Source organism: Silene latifolia, chromosome Y, assembly GCF_048544455.1.
Source record: "Silene latifolia isolate original U9 population chromosome Y, ASM4854445v1, whole genome shotgun sequence".
NCBI lineage: Eukaryota > Viridiplantae > Streptophyta > Magnoliopsida > Caryophyllales > Caryophyllaceae > Silene > Silene latifolia.
In genome coordinates this window covers 5,647,497-5,663,031 of record NC_133538.1, presented here as the reverse complement: position 1 = coordinate 5,663,031, position 15,535 = coordinate 5,647,497, and the positions used below count along the sequence as shown (strand labels likewise).

Genomic DNA, 15,535 nt, shown 5'->3' with positions numbered 1-15,535 from the left:
TTTGTGCAAGAGAGCCTCATACGTCATAAGAGTACTTTCCGGAAAATCTATTGACTATCATATCATACTCTTAATAAGATGAAAGGGCTTCTCTACCAAGTCATGATCAAGTACCTTATAATTGACACTGTGATAACTAGCCTGATGCACAAAGCTATTTATCACAGTGTCAATTATATGGTGAGATTAACCCCTTTTATTTTTCCGGTCAAAATCTCACCGGATATTTCAATTTCTCACCAATTTCTCATATTGGTGTATATTATACGTATAATCAGTCAATGTTATACTTGGATACTGTACGTAGTTACATACCAAATATACTGACTTATTTTATCCCATTCCAACAATTCCTTTGTCCTAAATTTTTTCTATCTCGTCCTCCTGTCTTCCACCCAACTACCCAACATCAACAATTTATTTGTCCTTTTTTCAACTTTTGCCAAACAAAAATAATGATCCTTATCTTTGAATCTCATCTTTTTCCTTTTACATTACGAGTTATTTCTTGATGATCTATGATTTATTCCAAGCTTACTTAATCGCATTCATAAGCTGCAACTCTAACATCAAAAGTATGATCTCTACATCTTCATCTAGTTTTTTTTCATTTCTTGTGTTATTTATTTATATTTTTTCTGTGTTATTGTTTCATCTCATGTAATGATCTTACTTTCCTATTCAATTGAGGAATTTTTTTTGAAGATCTAATTATTCTGTGGTATAATAGCTGAACTCGATGTTTTATACAATTCAGTTTCATGGTAATTGTTACTCCCTCCGTTTCAATCATTTATTTAACTTTAATTAAACTACCCCTCACAATTAATAAAAAAGTAAACAAATGAATGAGGCGAAGGGAGTAGTAGATTTAATTCATAGAAGTTTGATGTCTATGATTGTAGAATAATCAAATAATCGGTTTGGGTAAAATAAGTATTGTTCCCAGTTCATGGTGCCCAACTCCCATCAATATAGACAACATTTCATTATGATTATAGTCATTATATATAACCAAACTCGCGTAACCAAGCTTAATGCATCTTAGACGAGAAAAAATAAAATAAAAACTAGCAGTAGCATTTCTAATTTAACATTGATTTCTAATAAAAAGTAGCAGTAGCAGTACCATTTCTAATAAAAAAAAAATAACAATAGCAGCTCCCATTCGTCAGCCTAGGATGCTAAACACGAGGCAGTCGAATGTGAATGCATAACTGAGCTTAGAACAGTAAATTGGATCTAATAACCTTTCTAGAGAAGATTAAATGCTCTATGGCTGATCAGAGTTCAATTTATATTTGCACGTACGACTTTTGTGTCCTGGTTCTTTGCACATGGAACACAATTGTTTTCCGCTCTTTGAAATTCTGTAAGTGTATGTTTTTCTCTTGCCTTCACCATATGATCTTTTCCTTTTATTTGGAGGTCTCCCATACTTCACTCTAGGATCACTTGGTAAAATTGAACTCCCATCAACTTTCTTCCACATACTTTGACCATTCAGTGGCTCTAATGAGAATGCATATGATGTCTCATAAGCTTCCTTACTATACCAAAAAGTCACATAACTTTCTGGATTTTCATTCATGGAGCATATTGCTGTTGTTGGATGTTCGCAGGTGTTGGGCCCAAAATTATCCTGCCTGACCTGACATAGGCCAGGCAACAGCCATAGCCGAGTTCCAAGCAAAAGACATCTGAAACCAGACATTGATCAAGTATGGACAGGCACCAAACAAGAGTTGATAAAAGACAGGCGAAAGATAACCAGTAGCCTGAAAGGGAAAAACGCCAAGCTAACATCGAATAAGCATTACAGGCGACAAACAGGCAGTTTATATATACTCCCTACAAAAAAGGAAGACCAATTCAAGAAGGAAAAGATATAGGGGACAGTCAAAAGCAACGGCTAAATAAGATGGCAACTACCTCCGGGTAAATAGGGCACATGCCCTATTTACCAGGAAACCCTAAACGGCAGAGAGAAAACGGTGAAAACAAGTATAAATACAAGAGAAGACAAAATCAGAAAAGACATTACACACTATCTCATCCTTACTTACATTTGTGTATTCTTAAGCATTATAATTTCGCCTGTCAGGCCTGATATACCAATACTCTGTCAGGCTATCTAAAATCATAGTAACAATCACTCCTGGCTTGGTGCCCGTGGTTTTTTTTCCCTTATTCCCAGGGTTTTTCCACGTATAAAATCTCTGTGTTATTATTTGTTACCTGTTATTTTACTTAATAATACTAGTCAGGCGAATTGTTTGAGTTAGATTACCCTACATATAAACCGCTGGCCGGGTATTCCTGTTCAGTGAAATCCCTATCAAAACAATTGGCCCCCACAGTGGGGCATCTAGCTAAAAAACAATCAAAATCCATAACCTAACACCACAAAAACTTGAGAAATGGCAGGAGATAGCATTGAGCAACAACTGGCTGCCGCCCAACAACAATTGTTGGAAATGGAACAATTGAAACAAAAAATGGCCCAGGCTGAAGCAGAAGTTGCAAAATTGAAAGAGTCAGAATCCAGCCTAAAACTAAAGCTTGGAGAGATAGCTTCGGGATCAAAGTTTAAAGTTCAGCCTGGCACACCATTCTCCTCAATCATCAGGAATATTGATTTCTCTAATATTGGCACTCCTACTCCACCAAAGTCCAAGACAGGAGAAGAAACAGACTCAGAAGAACTCCAAAATGAAGAAACCTCATCAGATCAAACCAATACATCCATTATGATGGCTATGCTCTAGGAAATCCAAAAACTCCATGATAGATTTGAGAAAATCCCAGGAGTTTCTACCCCAATTGAAGAAGCAAATCCAGAGAGCTATGCTGATTCACCCTTTGTGGATGAAATAACAAAAATAAACCTGCCAAAGAAATTTGTGGTTCCCTCAATGAGAATCTATGATGGGATCACATATCCACAAAACCATGTTGCCTACTACAAGCAAAGGATGCTGACAGCATCAATTCCCAGTGAACTACGTCAAGTCTGCATGTGTAAGGGATTTGGAACAACTCTGAATGGATCTGCCCTACAATGGTACATAAACCTGCCAAATAGAAGCATCAAGTCCTTTGCGGACTTGGTCAACTCTTTCAACCATCAGTTTGCCAGCAGCAGAGAGCTAGAAAAGAGATCCAGTGACCTATATAGGATCAAACAAATGCCTGGAGAATCAATCAGATCTTATATGACAAGATTCAACAAAGAAAAGGTTTCAATCCCCAGATGTGATATTGGAACAGCCGTTGAAGCTTTCAGGCAAGGGCTACCCCTGGACAATGACTTCTATGATGCAATGACCATGAAGCCCTGTCATACCTTTGAAGATGTCCAAGCATTAGCCATAGGCTATATCAGGCTGGAAGAGGACAAAGGCTACAAGGCAGACAATACTGACAGCAATTCAGGATATGACAAAGTCAACAGGAAAAGTTCTAACCACAGAGGAAGCAGTTTCAGGCCATCTCCCTACACAAGACCTGACAGATCAGAAGTCAACTATACACATGAACAACGAGGTAACTCCTATACTTATCCTCCTATCCAAGAATATAACTTCTCTGTTGACATTGCAGGACTGATCAAGAGACTTGACATTATGGGAGACATTGTCAAATGGCCAAAGAAGTCAGACAACCCCAACTCAAGGAAGGATACTACAAGATGGTGTAAATTCCACATGGATATAGGGCACACAACAGAAGAATGCCCGGGATTGCGCAGACAAGTGGCCTACCTGCTAAAGAAGGGATATCTGAAAGACCTGATGCTAATAAAGAACAGGGAAGATGATGGAACAAGGAAGAACCCAGAAAGGCAACAACGTGACCTACCCCCAGCACCACCCATCTATGAGGTCAAATTCATCTATGGAGGATCTGAGATTTATGGCCTGACCAGTTCAGCTGCAAAGAAAATTGCCAGGGAGTCAAAAATGAAATCTCCTTTTAAACCTAGCAATTTACCTCAAATTACTTTTAACGACACTGATATGCAGGGCATTCCAAACATCCACCATGACAGCCTGGTTATCACCATGCAAATAGGAACTGTACGTGTCATGAGAATCCTGGTAGATGGAGGCAGTTCAGTGAACCTGCTCATGCTTGATGTCCTTAAAGCAATGAAGATTGATGAAAGCCAGATCATAAAGAAATCTAATGTCCTGGTAGGATTCAGTGGAGAAACAAGGAGCACGTTGGGGGAGATACACCTGCCCACATACGTGGAAGGAGTATCCTCATACGAAAGATTTAGAGTCCTGGATTGCCTGTCATCCTACAACGCCATACTAGGAAGACCATGGATCCACAATGTAAAGGCCATACCCTCCACTTACCACCAGTGCATCAAGACACCAACAGAATGGGGAGTACCAACCATAAAAGGTGAACAAAAATCTGCCCAGGAATGCTATACTGAGTCACTAAAGCCTTCCAAGGCAGGTAAGTCTCTCGCCTAACAATTACAGTACCCTGTCAGGATAACTCATGTGGCAGAAACCAAAATGGAAACAGATGAAGTAATCTTAGACCCTGAGTATCCTGACAGGCATGTACTGGTAGGATCTGATGTCCCTGACAACATCAGGCCAGAATTAGTAAGTTTTCTCAAAAGTAAATCTTCATGTTTTGCATGGTCACATTTTGATATGACCGGTATAGATGCCAATATTATTACACATAAAATAAATATAGATAAGTCTTATAAGCCTGTCCAACAGAAAAGAAGAAAGTTTGCCGCTGAAAGAAATGCTATCATTAACGAAGAAGTGGACAAACTATTGGACATGGGGATGATAAGAGAAGTCATGTACCCTGACTGGCTAGCCAACGTAGTGGTGGTACAAAAGAAGAATGGCAAGTGGAGAATTTGTGTAGATTACACAGACCTCAATAAAGCCTGCCCAAAAGACTCATTTCCACTCCCACACATAGACGCAATGGTGGATGCTACAGCAGGGCATGAACTCCTGACATTCATGGATGCCTCAAGTGGATTCAACCAAATTAAGATGCACCCATCTGATCAGGAACATACTACATTCATCACAGAAAGAGGCATATATCTTTGCTACACAATGCCCTTTGGCCTGAAAAATGCAGGGGCAACATACCAACGCCTGGTCAACACAATGTTCAAAGACCAAATAGGAGACACAATGGAAGTCTATATTGATGACATGGTGGTCAAATCAAAGAAGGCTGAAGATCACGTAAGGGACTTGGAAACAACTTTCAAGATCCTGGAAGAATTCAACATGAAGCTTAATCCATCCAAATGCCATTTTGGAGTCTCTTAAGGAAAATTCCTAGGTTACATGGTGACCAAAAGAGGAATAGTAGCCAGCCCAGAACAAATAAAAGCCATACTAGAACTGGAATCTCCCAAGTCAGTCAAAGACATTCAAAAGCGACAGACGAGTTGCGACCACGAATAGATTCATTTCCAGATCATCAGGAAGGTGTAAGGCATTCTATGACCTACTCAGAAAAAACAAGGCATTCAAATGGTTGCCTAAACATGAGACAGCCTTCCAAGAGCTCAAAACATACCTAACCACACCTCCACTACTTGCCAAACCAGACAAAGGAGAACCCCTGACGGTCTACCTATCTGTCACAGAGACAGCAGTAAGTGGAGTCCTGACCAAAGAAATTGACGGCCAACAGCATCCAGTCTACTATGTAAGTAAGAGTCTCCTAGACCTAGAAACCAGGTATGGCTTACTTGAAAAATACGTACTTGCTTTAGTAATGTCCTGTACTAAACTTCGACCTTATTTTGAGAGTCACCCAATTATTGTAAGAACCAACCTGCCTATCAAATCTGTCCTAAGAAAGCCTGAGTTGTCAGGCAGAATGGCAAAATGGTCAGTACAAATTAGCACCTATGATATAACCTTTGAACCCAGGACGACAATTAAATCTCAGGTATTAGCAGACTTCGTGGCTGAATTCAGTCCTACCCTAGAACCAGACCACATAAAAGAGGTCAATCACCTTGACACCCATAAGACAGACTAGGAATGGACTCTACACGTGGATGGAGCAACAAATATGAAAGGCACTGGCCTAGGACTAGTCCTGAAATCACCACAGGGAGACTTAATTGCACAGGCTATTAGTTGTGAATTCAAAGCCACGAATAAAGAAGCTGAATATGAAGCCCTGATAGCTGGACTAAAGGTATGTATAAAACTCGGTGTAGCAAACCTCAAGGTAAAAACTGACTCTCTCTTAATTTCCAACCAAGTCAAAGGAATATATGCAGCAAAGGATTCAAAAATGATGCTCTATTTAGAATATGTCAAAAACCTTTGCAAAAAATTCAAAACCTTTGACATTGACCAAATACCAAGGGACTTAAATACCCAGGCGGATGCCCTAGCAGCACTGGGATCAAACTTCGATCTGCTTTGTGTTTGATAAAATACCCATCATCCACCTGTTGGAACCAACCATAGAAAGGCCTGATCAAATTTGTCCCATCCAGGAAGACACAACCTCCTCGACTAAACCCTACTATGATTGGTTCTTACAGGGGATGCTCCCTAAAGATAAAAACGAAGCAAGGGCCCTGAAAATCAAAGCCTCCACTTATACCATTATAAATAACACGTTGTTTAAAAAGTCTCAGGCTAGACCTTACCTACGTTGCCTGAAACCAAATGAAGCCAGACAGGTCATAGAAGATATACATAATGGATACTGTGGAAATCATAAAGGTGGCAGAAGCCTGGCAAGCAAAGTCCTCAGGACAGGCTATTTTTGGCCAACCCTGAGAGCTGACTGCATAGCATATAGCTCCAAATGTGAAGCCTGCCAAATCCACTCCCTTTATATCCATCAACCATCAGAGCTAATACATTCCATATCACCCCCCTGGCCATTCATGAAATGGGGCATGGACATAGTAGGCAAGTTACCTCAAGCGCCTGGACAAAAAGTTTTCATGCTAGTAATGACTAACTACTTTTCCAAATGGATAGAGACAGACTCTTACAGGCAAGTCAAAGAAAAGGATATCATATCATTCATCAAAAGGAATATCATATGCAGATATGGAATACCTTCAGAAATATTTTGTGACAATGGTACACAATTTGTGGGAAAGAGAACAACAAACTTCTGTGCACAATGGAATATCAACCTAGTCACATCCACACCAGGCTATCCAAAAGCCAACGGACAGGCAGAGTCAAGCAACAAAGTAGTAATTAGCTGCCTGAAGAAAAAGCTAAAAAGAAGAAAAGGAAGATGGGCAGAAGAACTACCCCTAGTACTGTGGGTTGACAGGACTACACCCAAAACTGCCACAGGCCAGACACCTTATTCCTTGGTCTATGGCTGTGAAGCAGTAATACCAGCAGAAATTCATGTGCCAACCATTAGAAGCAGCTTGAACACCATAGAAGAGAACAGGCCCATATTGCAAGATAACCTGCTCCTAACAGAAGAACTAAGGGATGCAGCCAAAGTTAGGATAGCCTCCTACCAACAGGCAGTAGCCAGAAGTTACAACAAAAATGTCAACATCAGAGTATTCAAAGAAGGAGACCTAGCCCCTACATGGGAAGGACCGTACCTAATTGATTCAATAGTAGGACAAGGAGCTTACATGCTACAAACTTTGGAAGGAAAAATGATCCCCAGATCCTGGAATATTTCCCACTTAAAACTATTTCATATTTGAGAAGCAGGTAAAACTACCTACTCTATATACGTGTCAATAGAACTTCCTGCTCTGTGCTAAACTGCCTGCCTATTATTCTTAGCTTTATTTAAAACTTTATTCCAATCCTGAAAACTTGTTTTACGCCTTCTTTTCACTCGTCATATGCTACATTTTAGGCTTAAATAAATGTTCAGGATTGAGGGCCACTCCGCCCAACCTAAATAGCATTTCTAAAATGCTCTACAATTTGGCACCTGCCTGCCTGACCTAAAAACTAAACTGAGCTCAGTACATAAAAAGGTAAGTACAATGGTGGAATAGACCAGAGTACTTGTCAAAATAAGCCCTCCTGACAGGCTGAGGGCCATAAGCCCTCCTGACCGGCAACCACCCTCATTTTAAAAAAAGCCCTCCTGACAGGCAAATAGAGCCACCATTTCCCAAAAACACAGGAATGAGGGCCATAAGCCCTCCTGACAGGCATTACTCTAACATAAAAATGCCACATGAATGTACAAGTACAAATCTAGTCAAGCACAGCAAGAAAATTAAGAGAAGAAAAGATATACTCCCTCCGTACCACACCAAAGGTAACGTAGGGAAAATTGGAGTATTTAAGAAAAAGTGGAAAAAGTAAGGGTAAAGAGGGAAAAAATAAGTGGGGTATGTAATTGTGGGTTTAATTGTGGGTTGGTAGGTGGGGTCTGTAATGGCATTTTGTGTAAATATCAAATGGGTATAAGGATAACTTGGTAATGTTGTGGGCCAAATAAGGAATGTTACCTTTGGTGTGGTACGTCCGTTTATAGTAAGTGTTACCTTTGGTCTGGTACGGAGGGAGTATTAATACCTACCCAGGAATATACCCTTCCCAGGCAGGAAGAACAACTGTTTACCCAGGAAATATCCAAAACCAACGAAAACCAACAAAAAAAAAATTCCAAACTGTTTGTCCAGGGAACATCCCCCCGCTCCCCTCTCTGGATAGGCCAAAACTACACAAAATTCCACAAAAATAACAAAATAAAAAAACAAACTAGCCCGCCTTGAAAGCTGTAGCAGAACCAATTCCCTCATCAGCAGCCTCAGCTTCCTCTTCTTCATCTTCATCTCCCTCCCCGTCAGCATCACTATTCTTTCCCTTGGATGGTGGAGAGTCCACTTCTTCGTCAGCATATAGTTTACAAAGCTCAGGATAAGTGGTATTGAGATCAGCCAACTCCTGATCAGGATTCCAAAAAGGCCTGACCTCAACAGGCTCTTTCATGGCATCCACACGACCCTTGCCAAAGAAATACAGTGCAACATCTTTGTACCTGACCTGAACCTCATCCCTCTCTACAGCCAATTCTTCATTCACCTTCAACTGCTCTTACATAGCCTGCTTTTCAGCCTTCAATTCTTCCTAGGCAATATCAAACTTGGCCTGAAGAGCTTTCAGAGCATCCTGAGCAGATTTCAGCTTAGAAGACTCCACCACCAACCGAGCCTTCCCTGCCTCATTATCCTCCTTTAAAGAGTGATTTTCAGCCTTAGACACCTCCAACTCAGCCTTAAACTTTTCAGCATCTTTTTTCAAAATCCATACCTCCAAATCCAGGGTATTTTTCAGGCTGTGGACTGATTCCAGTTGACAGGCGCCCCTGAGCATATCATTGACATTCTAACAAAAAAGAAAATGCCTATCTAAGCCACAAAAAAGAAAACACACACAAATATCCATAAGAAACGAGCCAAAAACAAAAAAAAATGTATACCTCCTGAAGCATGGTAATCAGGTTGGCAGCATAGTCCCTGGAACGGTACATAGCAGCCAAATCACGAGCAGAAGCATCCTCTGCTTGATACTTGAAGTAGGGATCGTCAACCACAAAAGCCTGAGCCTGAATTTGTTCCTTGGCAAACTGGACCTCATCCAAACGAGCCCTAACCCCCCTGACCTCGTGAACCCCTCCTAAAGACTCATCCAATCTCTTCCTCTTCTTAGAACGGTCACTCTCATCCACAACCTTCTCTGGCGATGCCAACTGAACCCCCTGCACAGGTTCCTGAACCTGAACAGCACTATCACTTCCCGTAGCCTCACTACTCTTAGACTTCTCCCCTGTAATTTGAGAAACCCCTGCCTTCACCAGAGACAAACCAAAGCTAGCAATCCTATCAGAAGCTCTGGTAGCTGCACGACGAGGTTTTAAATCAGCAATATAAACACGTGTCCAATACAAGAAACATAATGACAAAAGAAAGCAACAAAACTTACTCCCTGATGAAGACACCCCTGGAACCTTAGTGCTCTTCACTGTCTTATATGTACTCAACTTGGCCTTCTTAAAACGAGGCATAGAAGCTTGCCCCAAACAGGCAGGCCATGCCCTCTCCTCTTCAGGCAATGCCATGAACGCTGCTATCCAGTCAGTCGACCCCTCGGCATCAGGATCATTCACCCAATCATTTACTACAAGGAAGCATGGGCAAAGTAAGTAAACTCTCCAAAGTATACTATTGCCAAACCAAAATAATACAGGAAAGAAAGTTACCTCCTTCAACAGATGGATAATTGAGATAGTCCAGATCAGGGGCAATTGAATCAGCCTTAATAAACATATAGGTTTGAGCCCATCCTTTATCATCCCCTGAATCAAAGTTGGTAATCAGGTGAGCCATCTTCGAACTAACTCGAAAATTGAACCTTCCAGTAGAATGACTCTTCAGGCGATAGACATTCTTGAAGTCATCCAGGGTAATAACCAACTTGTGCTTAGAACACAAGTGCTCAACTGAATGGACGATTTTCCAGACCATTGGCATGAGTTGAAACGGGGGAACCCTGATAGCCCTAATCACCTCAGTCATGAAAGGAGAAAGAGGAAGCTGACAGCCACCCCTGAATGCCCATTCAAAGATACAAAACCAGCCTAGACTACTCCAATTAGCCCTGACCGGACCGCTCTCAGGGATCCAAACCTCAGCCCCATGGGGAATAAGGCCCCTGCCCTTGATATAATGCTCAAAAGCTGGTTTTAGCTGATTGGCTTCATGAAAAGAAGCCGCCAAAGCCTTAATAGGAGTATATTCAACCCCCTTATAAGACATGGATAGAATCTCTGGGGCAGCAACAACCTCCACCTCATCATCCTCAGGGATGATATCAGGGACCTTCTCAACCTCGGCAGAAACCATTTCGACTTCAACAGGAACTTTTTCAGTCTCAGCAGGAGCTTTGGAAGCTGCTGTCTTTCTCCTACCACCAGCCATATCTTATTTTTCTGGAAAATGAATTTTTGCAAAGAGAGAATTTTTAGAAAGAGAAAGAAGAAAATTAGAAATTGGAATGTGAAGACAAACACGGCAAAGGCAGGATATTTATAACCGCAAATCTATAAAGGCTAGGAAAGCAAGTGGTTGAGATTAATCATGACTCTCCTAGGGTTTTGTGAACCTACCATATTTATGGCAAGTAGCCGTTACAAGAAGTTGAATCAAACACTAATTCTAATCCGATAAAAAATCCCTGCACAAATCCTTCGCCTGGCCCAAATGTTTATCTCCTTATTCCTGGCCAGACCTAATAATGGAATAAGCAGATAAGAGGCAATTGTTGGGCCCAAAATTATCCTGCCTGACCTGACATAGGCCAGGCAACAGCCAAAGCCGAGTTCCAAGCAAAAGACATCTGAAACCAGACATTGATCAAGTATGGACAGGCACCAAACAGGAGTTGATAAAAGACAGGCGAAAGATAACCAGTAGCCTGAAAGGGAAAAACGCCAGGCTAACATCGAATAAGCATTGCAGGCGATAAACAGGCAGTTTATATATACTCCCTACAAAAAAAGGAAGACCAATTCAAGAAGGAAAAGATATAGGGGACAGTCAAAAGCAACGGCTAGATAAGATGGCAACTACCTCCGGGTAAATAGGGCACATGCCCTATTTACCAGGAAACCCTAAACGGCAGAGAGAAAACGGTGAAAACAAGTATAAATACAAGAGAAGACAAAATTAGAAAGGACATTACACACTCTCTCATCCTTACTTACATTTGTGTATTCTTAAGCATTATAATTTCGCCTGTCAGGCCTGATATACCAATACTCTATCAGGCTATCTAAAATCATAGTAACAATCACTCCTGGCTTGGTGCCCGTGGTTTTTTCCCTTATTCCCAAGGTTTTTCCACGTATAAAATCTCTGTGTTATTATTTGTTACCTGTTATTTTACTTAATAATACTAGTCAGGCGAATTGTTTGAGTTATATTACCCTACATATAAACCCCTGGCAAGGTATTCCTGTTCAGTGAAATCCTTGTCAAAACAGCAGGGTGTCCCATTTATATCCCAATATCGACATGTGCACTTACATTCATCCAACCTGACGGCAAAGGTGAGTGTACTATTATGAACAAGTTGTACTTCATACACATTTTGATTCGCCTCAATAGCTTTCCAGTTCCTTGTAGCATGCATGTGATCTTTTATTGTTGCTTGAATTCTAGGTGTAACAATGCCACTACATTTAGCAGCTTGCACTTTCTTCTCGAGCATCCTACTTGTTAGGCCCAGTTTAGCCTGGTCTGACTCTAAGCTGGCCTGGCCTTACTAGGCTGATTGAGGCAACCAGAGACCGGACAAGTCTAACTACTATTTGGCAGATAAAGAGTATTACAGGATAAGCAGGCTACTAAATCCTGGAAGAAAAGCCTGAAGGTAAGTGCAAGTTAGCCTGGTAAAGCCTCCAAACAGGCTGGATTAAGAAGATAAACAAGAAATGCAGTTGTATGAACTAATAATCACGTCCTATTCACAAAGAAGACCAAGTCTAACTACAAGACCTTATCACTCCCATGAATCAAGACGCATAAAGAGGAAGAGCTGAAGATTGGTTAAAGAAAAGAACGAGTCAACCGGATTAATAGGAAGTGTGCCCTATTAATCTGGTAACAACTCCGACAATGAAGGGGAACGTTAAGATTAATGCAACGTTAACATTTGTACAACTATAAATAGCATTTGTAAACAGATGATGGGGGATCAATTACTCCTTAGTTATTTCACAATTTACCTCTGATTATTTCTCGAATACTCGATTATATTCACAAAATTGTACTCAGCTTATTCAGATAATACAAAGCGATATTCTTTATCCTTAGTCTTTCCTTATTATTTATTTATAATATTTTTCCAAGCTTATAGAACTAGATACCCAAATTACTCTTTAATCAAGCCGGATCCATTCAGGGAAAATCCTGCTAAAACAATTGGCGCCCACCGTGGGGCATCTAGTTCTTTAATCAAAAAATCCCTTTTACCATTCTCCATTTAATATTCACATACAAAAATGGTGGAACTCGCCTCAGAACAACAATTAGCGGCTGCCCTGGCCAAAATCAAAGAATTGGAGACAATTCAAGAGAAGGCAGCCAAAGTTTGAAATCGTGAAGCTTAAGGAATCTGAGTCTAACCTGAAAAAGAAATTGGAAAATCAGGCTTCAGGCTCCAAGACCAGATTCGAGCCAGGAACCCCATTCTCATCCATTATCAAAAACATTGACTTTTCCAATTTTGGAACTCTGCAGAAGGATACCTTATCCGATACCCGGACCATTCCCAATAATGAAACAAACAAAACTGAAGCAGCAATAATGATGGCTATGCTTCAGGAAATTCAAAAACTCCACAACAAAATAGAAAATATACCTGGAGTGCCAGACTCTGTGGCTGAAGTAGAAATTGACAGCTTTGCAGATTCACCCTTTGCAGATGAAATTGTAAAGATTGATCTCCCCAAGAAATTTACCGTCCCATCCATGAAAACTTATGATGGGACCTCTAATCCACAAAATCACGTTGCCATATTCAAATAAAAGATGCTCGCCGCCTCAATACCCAGTGAACTCAGGCAGGTCTGCATGTGTAAAGGCTTTGGTACAACCCTGATCGGGGCAGCATTACAGTGGTTCATCAATCTCCCAAATGGAAGTATCAAGAATTTTGCAGAATTGATTAATGCCTTCAATCAACAATTCGCAAGCAGCAGAGACATGGCCAAGAGACCCAGTAACCTGTTCAGAGTAAAGCAACTCCCTGAAGAATCTCTCAAAGAATTCCTGGCAAGATTTGTCAAAGAGAAGGTGGCCATTCCCAGGTGTAACGAAGAAAAAAGCAGAGAAGCCTTGAGCAAGGAGTCCTGTTTGTGTGACATCTATGCAGACTTAACCAAAAAAGCTCGCCCAACCTTTGCCACTGTTCAATCCATCGCCTTAGAACATGTCGGATTGGAGGAAGATCTCAACTTCGTAACAAACTCGCGGAGGAAAGCAAGGCTATGGACACACTAATGGAAAAAGCTCCTACCGAAAGGAAGCAACCCGGATCAAGCACCCTATTCCAGGCCCGAACGATCCAAGTCAACATGGCACAAGAACACAAAGGTAACCTTTCTAGCCTACCAACTATTCCTGAATATAACTTCTCTATAAATACTGCAGGATTAATTAAACGACTGGAAAGCTTGGGAGATACGGTCAGATGGCCCAAAAAATCCGACAACCCCAGGAAAGATCCAACGAGATGGTGTGACTTTCATCAGGACATCGGGCACACCACAGAAGAATGCATCCAACTCAGGAAACAAGTGGCATACCTCCTAAAGAAAGGCTATCTGAAGGACTTAATCCAGCAGCCAAAGAACAAAGATGAAGGACAAAACAAGAGAGATTTAGGGAACGGCAGAGATCCTCCTCCTCCTCCCCCCATCTATGAAGTCAAGTTCATAAATGGAGGATCAGAAATATGTGGTCTGACCAGCTCGGCTGCCAAAAGAATATCCAGGGAGTCTAGACTTCAGCCTCCTCTTAGATCCAAGTCATTGCCTGCTATTACTTTTGATGACTCAGACTTGCAGGGAATATCAGATCTACACCATGACAGCCTGGTAATTACCATGCAAATTGGCACAGCTAAGGTATCAAGAATCCTGATAGACGGAGGCAGTTCAATCAATTTGGTGATGCTTGACGTCCTCAAAGCTATGAAGATAGATGAAGGAAAGATCATCAAGAAATACAGCGTCCTGGTTGGGTTCAACGGAGAAACAAAGAACACCCTGGGAGAAATTAGCCTGCCAACCTATGTGGAAGGCGTGGCTTCATACGAAAGATTCGGGGTAATGGATTGCCTATCCTCATATAACGTAATCCTGGGCACACCATGGATCCACAACGTCAAAGCAATCCCATCAACATACCATCAGTGTGTGAAAATACCAACCGAATGAGGGATAACAACCATCAGGGGAGAACAAAGGACGGCTCAGGAATGCTACACCCAGGCTTTGAAACCCTCAAAGTCAGGTAAGTCCCTTGCATAGCAATTAAAGTCACCTGTCAGGGAAGAATATATTGCACAATCACAGATGGAAACAAGAGAGGTCATTTTGGACCCACAATTCCCGACAGAAGGTACTTGTAGGGTCGATGCACGGACTTCGGTCGGACCCAATCTAGTCACTTTCTCAAAACCAAAATGTCTGTTTTGCTTGGTCACATTTTTATATGACTGGTATAGATGTTGATATTATAACCCATAAGTTAAATATTGACAAATCATTTAAGCCTGTCGTACAAAGAAAAGAGAAGAAAATTTCTTTGTAGAAAGGCATGAAATCATCAACCAAGAAGTTGACAAGCTATTGGACATGGGAATGATCAGGGAAGTAATGTACCCTGACTGGCTTGCAAATGTAGTAGTCGTCCAAAAGAAAAACGGCAAATGGAGAGTCTGTGTAGACTACACCGACCTAAACAAGGCCTGCCCCAAAGATCCATTTC

General features: G+C 41.2%; 1 long non-coding RNA gene across 1 annotated transcript in view; it reads left to right on the top strand.

The window, feature by feature from the left end:
• The first annotated feature begins 520 nt into the window (after window positions 1-520).
• The window catches only part of LOC141633412 (uncharacterized), a 31,452-nt gene continuing 16,437 nt past the window's right edge, over window positions 521-15,535 (top strand). Inside the window, exons 1-2 of the long non-coding RNA XR_012538186.1 lie at window positions 521-575; window positions 12,028-12,090. This is a non-coding gene — a long non-coding RNA (uncharacterized LOC141633412). The remainder of the gene's footprint in view (window positions 576-12,027; window positions 12,091-15,535) is intronic.